Source organism: Corvus brachyrhynchos, unplaced genomic scaffold, assembly GCF_000691975.1.
Source record: "Corvus brachyrhynchos isolate BGI_N302 unplaced genomic scaffold, ASM69197v1 scaffold307, whole genome shotgun sequence".
Lineage (NCBI taxonomy): Eukaryota > Metazoa > Chordata > Aves > Passeriformes > Corvidae > Corvus > Corvus brachyrhynchos.
The window spans coordinates 703,536-715,501 of NW_008239288.1; positions in this window are offsets into that span (position 1 = coordinate 703,536).

Consider the following 11,966-nt stretch of genomic DNA (forward strand, 5'->3'; position numbering starts at 1 on the left):
GCAAAGGCCATCGTGGATATGTGCCCACATTGCCAGCGGTCAGCTCTCCCCTCATTAGGCACTGGGGTGAACCCCAGAAGGCTGGCTAGCTGTGAGGTGTGGCAGACTGATGTCACTCACTTTCCCAAATTTGACCGACTAAAGTATGTTCATGTCAGCATAGATACCTTTTCCAGAGCAGTCTACGCCTCTGCCCACGCAGGAGAAAAGGCTGAACACGCCAGAAAACATCTCCTCCAGGCGTTTGCAGTCTTGGGGGTCTCCAAGGAAATCAAAACAGATAATGGCCACTGCTTTAAAATAAATTACTTTAATTTTTAATTTAAATAAGAGTTGTCTCTTTCCTCACAACTCTTTTGGGGACTCGTCCGGAATCCTTCTTTTTGCCCTAAAATCCAGGGATTTTGGTTAATTTTTTTATTTTTGAATTTTTGCAATTTTTTTTTGGTTTCCCCTTGGATTTACCAGACTGCCACAAGGATCACTGCAGCAGAGAAAGGACACCTCGGGTGGAGAAGAACTTGGTAAGGCCTGACTCCTTCTTAAAGGGTATTTAGTTAGGGACCTACCCTTTTTAGGGCCCCTAGTTTTTTGGGGAAACCTTCAAGTGGAATTCTTTTTGTAAGTGTGGTAGTTGGCCTTTCTTGGGGAGGTTTCCATGTTTTAGGAGTGCACGCGGCCCCATTTCGATTTTATTAGTGTCTCGGAGGTGGAGAAGAACTTCGTAAGGCCTGACCCCTTCTTAAAGGGTATTTAGTTAGGGACCTACCCTTTTTAGGGCCCCTAGTTTTTTGGGGAAACCTTCAAGTGGAATTCTTTTTGTAAGTGTGGTAGTTGGCCTTTCTTGGGGAGGTTTCCATGTTTTAGGAGTGCACGCGGCCCCATTTCGATTTTATTAGTGTCTCGGTCTCCTCGGGTCTAGAACCGAAGAGACACATCATTTTAAACTCCTCTTTTCTCTTTCTCTTTGGTGGGAAGGGCCACCATTTTGAATTTTCTAAATTTCAGCGGGAAGGACCACCATTTTGAATTCTTAGTTTTTGGTGGGAAGGGCCACCATTTTGTGTCCTTTTAATTTGTACTACGCCATTTTGTTGTTCTAAGTGAATGCGTCAATTTGTTTTAGTTGGACTCTTGTGGTCAGTGCTATCTAGCACCTTTATACTCTCTGCTGGTTCAGATTATTTGATTTATTGGATTAGAGTTGTTACTTGTTTTATCTGCTTTAATCCTAGAATACTATTTTGGTGCTTTGGATTGCTGTTTGTGTTATTCATTAGAATCTTTTTTCTTCAATTATAAATATTTTAAATTTACAGTTAAATCTATTACTTAAAACTAACAAATTACTTAAGGCAGGCAGGGCCACCATTTTAATCTCTCTTTTGCTAATAAAGACCACTGTGGTCCCTAAATTTTAAGTTATATATAAAGTTATCTAAATTTCAATCATACCTTAAATGATTTAAATACACACTAATCATTCCTATTATAATCTAAAATTAATTTCTTTTCGTCCACCATATTTGTTTTTCCCACGGATCCGCCATATTTATTTTTCCACTAGTCTACCATATTTAATTTTCCCACAAATCCACCATCATTAATTGCCTTACACATCTACTATCTTTACTTACCTTTCTCTGCATTAGTTGTATTGCGTTTTATGCTTTTAAATGTATTACCATTGTGATTTTATATAGTGATAGCGTATTGATTTTAAGTTATTTCATAATATTATCTTATTATACACTATTTTGGTTTGTTTTCACTACACAATACTTCGGTTTATTTAATTAAACAAATTCTTCTGCACAAGCTACTTGTTTGCTTCCCAGTAACAAAATGAGGCAAACAAATAGCGAAAGAAAAGACCCAGTGAAGAAATACAAAATCTTCCCAGACAGCCCATTATGGCAGATGCTTTTAAAATGGGAAGAAGATGCTTTAACTAAAGAAAAAGACCAGTTCCAAATGATTCGTTACTGTGTTTTCAAGTGGCCAAAAAATCAAATTCGCAAAGATGGGCTCAAGTGGCCCAAGTATGGGTCTTCTGAAAAGTGGCTCTGCGAAGCTTTACATTCCTACATACATTACAAAGCTCCAATATATTCTGATGAATTAGACTATGCTAAAATTTAGTTAAATCATTGGCAAAAACAAGATGAAGAACAAGACAAGAAAAAAAAATTGGAAGAGGAAACAAAATCTAATTCAATTGGTTATAATAAAAATTCAAACCAAATTTTACCCATTGCAGAAGAACCAAAACAAAAACTAAAAAAAACCCTAAATTAAATCAACCAAAGTGGGACCGTCTAGACCACCTTCCTCCAGTAACTCCTCCAGCAAGGAGAGTCCAAATCGAACAAGAAAGGGTCCTTCCTTCATCGAGTCACCCAACCGAAAGGGACTCAGAAAGTGAGAATGAAAGTGAAAAAGAAATTTCTGTTCCTTCCTGCTCTCACACAGACAACTGGATACAAGATTTCCTCTAGTCAGGATGGCCCAGTATCTTGCACTAGAAAGAAATCATTTAAAACACCCAACTGTCCCACCTGCCTTAGCACCCGCCATGAGTCTAAAATTTTACCTCTTAGAGAGGTACCCATTGGAAATGCTCAAGGAGGAATTGGTTATGTAACCGTACCTCTGGCTTCGTCAAAGGTACAAGAATTTAAAAAGGAAATGAAAAGTTTAATGACTGACCCCATTGGTCTAGCTGATCAATTTGATCAATTCCTCGGCCCTAATATTTATAATTGGGGAGAGATGCAATCAATCTTACAATCTTTATTCACAATAGAAGAACAAAAACTGATTAAAGCCACAGGAGTGACGGTCTGGGACAGAGAAAATAATTCTAATCAGGGCCCGATTGGAGAGCAAAAACTACCAATGACAGACCCAGAATGGAATCCAAATTCTGAAGAAGGCAGGAGGAACATGAAATATTGCAGAAATCCAATTACAAAAGGTATAAGAGAAGCTGTTCCCCAGGTTAATAATATGAGAAAAGCATTTTGCGGGGAACAGGAAAAGGATGAGTCCCCAACAGCTTGGATAACTTGGTTAAGGAACAACATCCAACTCTATTCAGTAATTGACCTAGACAGTGAAGGTGGTAAGACTATGCTGAAAGTACATTTTGTACTTCACTCCTGGCCTGACATCAGGAGGAAATCAGAAAAATTGGAAAAATGGCCAGAGAGGGAACTGGATTAATTGTTGGAGGAAGCCCAAAAGGTCTTTGTTAGGAGAGATGAGGAGAGGATGAAGGCCAAGAGCCGGATAATGAGCAACAGCACTAATATTCCAATCCACGACCCTCCTACACAAAGAACTTTCCAAGGGGGCATCCCACAACAGCAAACCCAAATTTTCCCTCAGCCACAGACACAAGTTTGCACTTGTAACATACAACCTACCTTACAATCTACCTCAATCGTTCAGGGACCTAAGACACTAATTTGCACATGCTGTAATAAAGAAGGCCACGGGCACTGGCACTGTTTTAAAAAACAGAAAGATCAAGGAGTCCTCCAAGTGGAGGGACAAATTTTAAACAACTGAAGGGGTCAGGGGCTCTATTCTCTGGGGGAAAAACACTTAAAAGAGCCCTTGATAAAATTAGAAGTTGGACCCCAGAGACAGGAAGTGGAGTTTTTAGTGGACACAGGTGCCGAAAGAACCTGTGTCACTGAAAAACCTCCAGGATGTTTTATCTCACAAAATGTGTTAAATATATATGGTGCAAAGGGCGAAACTTTCGCCATCCCTATAATTAAAAATGTAACCATTTCCATACAAGGGCGCACTCATACGGGGGACGTTCTATACCTACCTCAAGCTGGGACCAATCTTTTAGGACGTGACTTCCAAATACCTCTAAGAGTTGGGGTGGTACCGCAAAGCAGGAAAATGACCACTAAATTGTTTGTTTTATCTCTAGCAGATGAGCAACACATTGACCCAGTAGTGTGGGCGAAACCTGGCAACCGGGGAAAAATGGACATCACACCTCTAACCATTGAGTTGCTCCCAAACAGCCCGCCAGTACGTGTACCACAATACCCTCTCTCCAAGGACAAAAGAAAGGGCCTGAAGCTTGTTATTATGGACTTACTACGAGATGGAATTCTCGAGACCTGTAAATCCACTTACAACACCCCAATTTTGGCTGTCCAGAAACCAGATAAGTCATTCCAGCTTGTACAAGATCTGCATAAGGTCAATAAGAGAGTCCAAACCAGGTATCTGTTGGTGCAGGACCCCTATACACTCCTGAGTCGGGTACCCCCAACACATGCCTGGTTCTCTGTTACTGACTTTAAGGATGCTTTCTGGTCATGTCTTCTAGATTCTCATTGCAGAGACATCTTTGCATTTACCTGGGAGGATCCAGACACTGGACGAAAGCAGCAGCTGCGCTGGACTCACTTGCCTCAAGGTTACACCGAGGTACTCACACTCTTTGGCCAAGCGCTAGAAGATTTGCTAAGTTCCTTTTCTCCACCCGAAGGGATTCAGGTAACTCAGTACGTAGACGACCTGCTCCTCTCTGGAGGACAGGAGTCTACGGTGAGAACTGCTACAATTCAGTTACTAAATTTTCTAGGGAAGAATGGACTAAGGGTGTCAAAACCTAAATTACAATTCGTGTTACAGGAGATGAAGTATTTAGGACACCTAATTGGCCATGGCACAAAAAAACTCAGTGCCGAAAGAGTAGAAGGAATCCTAAATTTACCACCTCCAACTTCAAAATGAGAAATTCGGCAATTATTAGGCCTACTTGGATACTGCAGACTGTGGATTGATCAGTATTCACAATCTGCCAAATTTTTATATGAAAAATTAATGGAAGAAGAACCTTTTAATTGGACTGATTCAGACACACAAAAATTACAAAATTTGAAAGAGAAATTAACGAAAGCCCCCGTTTTAAGCCTCCCTTCACTAGAAAAGCCCTTCGATCTATTTGTTAATGTGGAAAAAGGAATTGCCTATGGCATCTTGACCCAAGAGTGGGGTGGAGTCAGGAAGCCAGTTGGTTTCCTTTCCAAGTTACTAGATCCAGTGTCCAGAGGATGGCCAGTCTGCATCCAGTCCATCGCCGCAGCAGCCGTTCTGGTCTCAGAGAGCCAAAAACTCATTTTTGGTGGGAATTTGACTGTGCATACACCACACTCAATTAAAACCATTTTAACACACAGGGCTGCAGAGTGGTTAACTGACCCGAGAATGGTCAAATATGAGGCCATTCTCATGCACTCAGACCACCTGAGGCTAGTCATATGCGCACATCAAAATCCAGCCCAATTCCTTTACGGGAACCCCATCAGAAAATGAAATTGAACATAATTGTATTGATGTAAGTGATATCCAAATAAAGTCAGAGAGGACCTAGTGGATTGTCCCCTCAATGAAGGGGAAATCCTCTTCATTGACGGGTCGTCTCGAGTGGTAGATGGAAAATGGTGCTCTGGCTATTCAGCGGTCAACGGACACCAAATGTGCATGCTAGAAAAGGGCAAATTACCATCAACCTGGTCAGCTCAAGTCTGTGAGCTCTATGCCCTAGAAAAAGCACTCCACCGACTAGCTGGAAGCATCGGGACCATTTACACTGACTCGAGATACACCTATGGCGTAGTCCACACCTTTGGAAAGATCTGGTCCGAAGGGGGGTTCCTAAACACCAAAGGAAAAGATATCTTATATAAAGAATTGATTTTAAATATTCTAAAAGCACTACAACTGCCTCAGGTGATCTCAGTGGTGCATATCCCAGGCCATCAGTCAGGAGCTACGAAAGAAGCTCAAGGGAACAACCTAGCGGACTTGGCAGCAAAAGAAGCAGCAGTGGAAGGAGAGATAGAAGTGATGGAAGTGAACCAACTTCCAACTGACACCACCACAACTGACACTACTCCACAAACTAACATTTTACCCACACCCATTTTCACTTATCAAGAGAAGCAAAAATTAGTATTAATTGGAGCTAATGAAGATTCTCAAGGCCGCTGGTATTTACCAGATAATCACCAAATTTTAAACAAAAATTTAACCCGAGAAATTTTACAAAATATTTATCAAACCAATCATTGGGGTTCAAAAGCTCTGGCGGATCACTACCTCAGAACTTTTGGATGCATTGGTGTTTATGAAATAGCCAACCAAATAACACGGGACTGTGTAATCTGTCAAAAAGTTGAACAGAAAAGTAATGAAAAAGAACACTGGCAGAGGAATTGAATGAGCAATCAGGCCTTTCCAAAACATTCAAATTGACTTTACGGAAATGCCACCTGTCCAGAGGTGGAAATACCTATTGGTAATCGTTGATCACCTTACTCACTGGGTGGAAGCCATTCCAACTGTCAACGCAACAGCCCAGACAGTGAGTAAAGTGATTCTTGAACAAATTATCCCTCGTTACGGGATAGTCCACCGCATAGATTCAGATCGAGGTACCCATTTTACCTCCCAAATTGTGCAACAATTAGCTCAGCAATTAGGAACAAATTGGAGATTACACACCCCATGGCATCCACAAAGCTGAGGGAGAGTGGAACGGATGAACCAGACAATCAAGAACGCTCTCACAAAATTAATGCTGGAAACAAAATGGACATGGGTAAAATGCCTTCCACTCACTCTTCTTAGAATTAGAACACAGCCAAGATCTGATTTGGGTTGTTCACCATACAGGATGTTATATGGATTGCCCTACCTTATTACATCACAAGAATTGAACGCGAAAGAGGGTGGGAACACCAATGTAGAACAGTATGTACCGTTAATCGCAAAAAATCTTGAGCTGCTAAGGGAAAAAGGTCTTCTTCCACAAACACCTCCACTTGATTTTAATTTACATCACATCAATTCAGGTGGCTGGGTGTTAGTAAAATCCTGGAAAGAGAAGTCATTAACCCCATCTTGGGAAGGTCCATTTCAGGTCCAGCTAGCAACCGAAACTGCTGTCCAAACATTCGAAAAGGGCTGGACGCACATCAAGAGAGTGAAGGGTCCCGTAGCACCACCACCAACTGAAGGAAAGAAACCTCCAGACAAACCATCGAATTAAATACCTTGTTTGAAAGCTCCACTTAGCGTCCCTCAGTCCAAGTTGATAAAACCCTGTAATCTCAATTCATCCCCAGTTATACCTCATTAATAAGTGCTAGCTACAAGTTGTTAGACTAAGTTGAAAAATATTTAAATTAAGTAGTTGTTAATTCTGCTTCTTGTTGTTCCCTTTTTACAGATTCTGCCTTCACACAAACATATTGTCACATCAACTGTTACAGTAAGGCTCCATTTGAAGCCGGCATTCTCCTTCAATAACAGTACAATCAGGTTCCAAATTTACAGGCATGATAACTCTAACCTTTGACAAGGCCAACCCCAAAATAACCATAAGTCTGAGATCACTGAGATCCAGGAGTCTGAGATCACTGAAAAACCACCTGAAGGTGAGATGCCCAAAGAAAGGACTAGAGAAGCAAAGATGACAAGCCCCACCAGCAGAGGCGACCTGAATGCTAATATCTCCTCCCGGGCCTGCCTGATGGGGAAGGTGAGCGACATCCTCCTACTAAATGTGATCTGTCTCTGGATCCTCTGGCTCCCCTTCACACAAGCAGGAGACAACCATTGTAACAAATGTTACAAGACTGTGTATCAGGCAGAAGGAAACTCATTTCAAATCCCGACACTTTTTCCGAGCACATACTTACGTTAATCCATCTTGTTAAAACCTAACAGAACTGAGTACCTGCTCAGAAAAAGGTCACAAATATTGGATTGGCAGAAACATTGGCACCCAAACGAATAAGCAGAAGGGAGAGTGCCACTCCCAAGACGATTGGCTCTGTTTCAATTTTAGATATATAACCAAAACAGAAGATTTATTTAAAAAGAAAGACCTATGACACTGATCTGATCCAAGAGGTGGTCATAGAAGAAAAGGAAAAACAAAAAGAAAGCAATCCTTTGATGTCAAGGAAAAACTTATTTATTGACCTGGCAGAAAGGATTGGACAACAGCTAAATTTAACAAATTGCTGGGTGTGCGGAGGAACTTAGAATCGGAAAGTTGGCCTTGGCGGGGAGTCAGTCTTGGACCCCCCAATTTAATCCAACTGAGTGATCTTTCCCCCGCAACCCGACATGAAAATGAAACCTGGCTGCTAAGCAATTCTGTTATTGGAGAAGAATGCATCTGGAGGAAAGGAAGAAAATTTTTAAAAGAAGTTGGTGAGACAATATGGAAAAGGTACCTGGTAACTGATGGGCAAAAACACTGGTGGATACCCCAAGAGCCAGATGTATTCTGGTCTGCAGAAAAAATTAAAAACAAAAATTGCATTTTGAATTCTGTTAAGAGAGTCTGGCACTGCTGGGATCAAGGAAATCCATACTCCGTTCTGCCACAAATTTCCAAGTACTGGATCACAGCAGCAAGGATTCAACCCCACTTCTGGGAGGCACCACAAGACCTCTATTGGATCTGCAGTAACTGAGCTTACTCCAACTTACCACCTCTCTGGAAAGGGAGGTGCACTCTTGGAGCCATTCAACCAAACTTCTTCCTACTTGCTGAAAACGCTGGAGCCCACCTCGGAATCCCCCTATAGGACGAGCTTTCTCGTTCTAAGAGACATAGGAGGGACCCAGAGATGGAAAGAAGAAGAGTGGCCAGCAGCGAGGATCCTAGAAACTTACGGACCTGCAACATGGGCACAAGATGGGAGCTGGGGATACCAAACTCCCATCTACATGCTAAACCGGATCATCAGACTGCAAGCACTAATTGAGGTAATTCCTAATGAGACCTCTCTTGCTCTTGAACTGCTTAACACCCAGCAAGGGCAAACCCGAGCAGCCATATACCAAAATCAGCTAGCATTAGACTACTTACTAGCAGAAGAAGGTGGAGTATGCGGCAAGTTTAATACCTCAGACTGCTGCATCCACATTGATGATCACGGTGAAGCCATCACCAAGATTACCCAAAACACCAGGAAACTAGCCCATGTTCCAGTGCAGCAATGGCAATCCTTGACCACTTCCAAATGGTGGGGAAATATCTTCCAAGGACAATGGTGGAAGAAAGTTTTAATCATTGTTGGACTTTCCCTTACAGGACTTACTTTTCTCCCTTGTTTAATCCCTTGTTTTATCTGTCTAATCACCACTGTCGTCCAAGGCATGCCACTCATCCAAGATCTTCAAGGACAACAGAAGCATCTGCCATCCACCCAAAGAATTATGTATATCAATAATAGCAAGACCAAAATAGAAAGAAAAATTGCCCAGCAGATGTGGGACAGTTTTAAAGAACTTGAATCCATCCCCAAAGAGTTACCCACCTTCACTTAAATGCAAAGACCAAAGATGCGAGCATAAGAGAAAAAGGGGGAATTGTCATACATGAAATCCCTAATTATGTTTGGTCTTTGCATATTAAGTGTTTTAATTAATTCTGGGTTAAGTATTTTTAAATTGAGTATTAAAATTAACTCATCAGCCCAGCTACAAAAACCAAGTTTTATTATCACTATTTTCAATTGTTCAGAGTAGTTTATTAAAAGAGTTACACTGTTCCCAGTTAAAAATCCCCAGTTAATAAAATTCCCAAGTTATGTTCCCTTCTCAAGCCTCAAACCACATGTAAAGCACAAGAGTTATCTTTTCCCATGTTTATTGTATACTTTTACAAGTGTTTTAATATGTTTTAGATGTATTTTAATATTTTTTAAAGTGTTTTTATCTTGCACCTTAATTCAAAGTCTAACTCCAAAACCCCAGTTTCTAACAGCCACCAGCTATTTTTAGCTCCTCCGCCATTACCCTGCAGGCCAGCTCCTTGGCAACCTGAATTTTAATGAAGGGACTTTCCCGCCTTTACTGCAACTGATATCACCCCCTCGATAACGACGTGCTATTGGTGGACTGAGATGATCTCACAAAGAGAAAGCACCAATCATTTCAAACCAAAGGGGCAGACTGTGGGCAGACCGGGGCGGAGCAAAGGCACTATAAAACAGTGTGCAGCGCCAGCCAGAACTCAGTCACACCTCCAGGTTAGCTGTTGGTGGAGACCCGTGCTGAGCACTAAAGGCCTAACTCCTATCAAGGAGCCTTTAATAACCTTTTAGACCCTTGGATTAGCCAAGAGTCACCTCAGCACTGCAAGTATTTTTTCACCATCTGAGGTTCAGTGCTATTTCAGCCAAAGATCTCAGATCCCTGCATTCCTGGGGCATACCACCTATCGAGCCATAGGCTCCCAAATTTTTATATTTTTCCAATTTCTGTAATTGTTCTGCTTTCAATAAATTATTTCAATTTTTAATTTAAATAAGAGTTGTCTCTTTCCTCACACTTGGGCAGGCATCCCCTCTCGCCTTCTTGGAGGGCCGTGCACACTTGGGCGACTGTCGCTGTTTACCCCCAACATGTTCCAAATTAAAACTTGGAAAAAAAAAAACTGCATTGGCTCACAAAAAGAGACACTTTGAAAATTTGGACGAAAATTGCGACTCTGAAATTTTTCATTAGTCTCATCTAAAGAGATCTGCCGTGTCCCTTTTTTTACCTTGGGTAGCCACGGCGAAGGCTCTAGGGGAATTGGGCACCCTAGAGTGTTGGGTAGCTAAACAAGCCAATTTGACCTCAGCCGCCATCAGCGACCTCCCCGAAGATGAGGAAATAACCAGGAAGGCAACATTGCAGAATCAGGCTGCCATCGATTATCTGTTGCTGTTACAGCACCACGAATGCACAGAATTTGAGGGTCTTTGCTGCATGAACTTGTCATCACAAGCCCTAGACACAGGCGCGACGCTGAGGAAGATGCAGGACATGGTCCAGCAAATTAAGCAAGAATCTAAAGGATAGCTCAAAAGCTGGCTGGACCAGTGGGGACTTTCTGGTTGGGCTTCTTCCATCGTCAAAGATTTCTTTTGGATCACCTTCATTATTCTATTAGTTTTGTTTCTATTCAGTTTGTTAAAGAAATTTTGCCTGTTACCGCCACTATACTCCCTCAAGTCTACCACACAGAAGTTACTGAAGAAGCAGCAGGGGCTCCACCAGACTGGTTATATGAAAGAAAACAATTTTTAAATTTTTTAAAACAAAAAAGGGGGAGATGTGGTGATGCAATGTTTTTATTGTATTTTTGTATCTTCTTTGTACCCTAATGGTTCATCCCTACCTTCCCCACTTCTACTCTCAGTTGGTCTGTCCCAGATCCAAGCCACTCCCCCAGTGCTCCCAAAAATGGTTATCCCCTCCCCTTGTTCTGGCACCTTCCCTATTAATTACCCAAACCCCTCCCGGAGTTCTGGACTGTTCTGTGTCTGTCACCCGAGCCCTCCCTAATCACCCTTATATGATTCCCATCAATCCCCCGAGACCCTGCCCCCTCAGATACCACCCCTCTTGGAAATCCCCTAAACCTGGACGCCCCAGTGGGGCATGTGACCCCTCTCCCTCCACCCACCAAGACCATTGGACCAGATGTGAGTCCTTCCATCCAGTGTCCCTCCCTCCTGATCTGCCTATTGGTCCCTAGTTGGGTTATTCCCCTTGTTCAACCCTCCTTTATAAGGTGTGGTTGCTCAGCAACTGTTGCTTGTTCGCCATGGACTCCCTTCAGTAAAGTTAGATTACCTCCCATGGCACGCCTCCCCCACTACTTTTTATCGTTCCCTTCCTCGAGGGCTGCTGACTGCTACAGTGCCTGGAGCCTGTGCTCCCCTGGGTAGAGCAGAGGCTTCAGAGGGCAGCCTTAAAGCTCCGTGCCTCCAGCTGCTCCCCACTCCCGCTGCTAGGCCAGGCCACAAGGTAATAGTTTTTCTTACAGGAGATTCACTCTGCAGTGAAGAACCCACACAGGCTGCCACCAATGCCCTGGTACTCCTTCTCTGGCATCTCTCTCTTTCAGGGCAGCT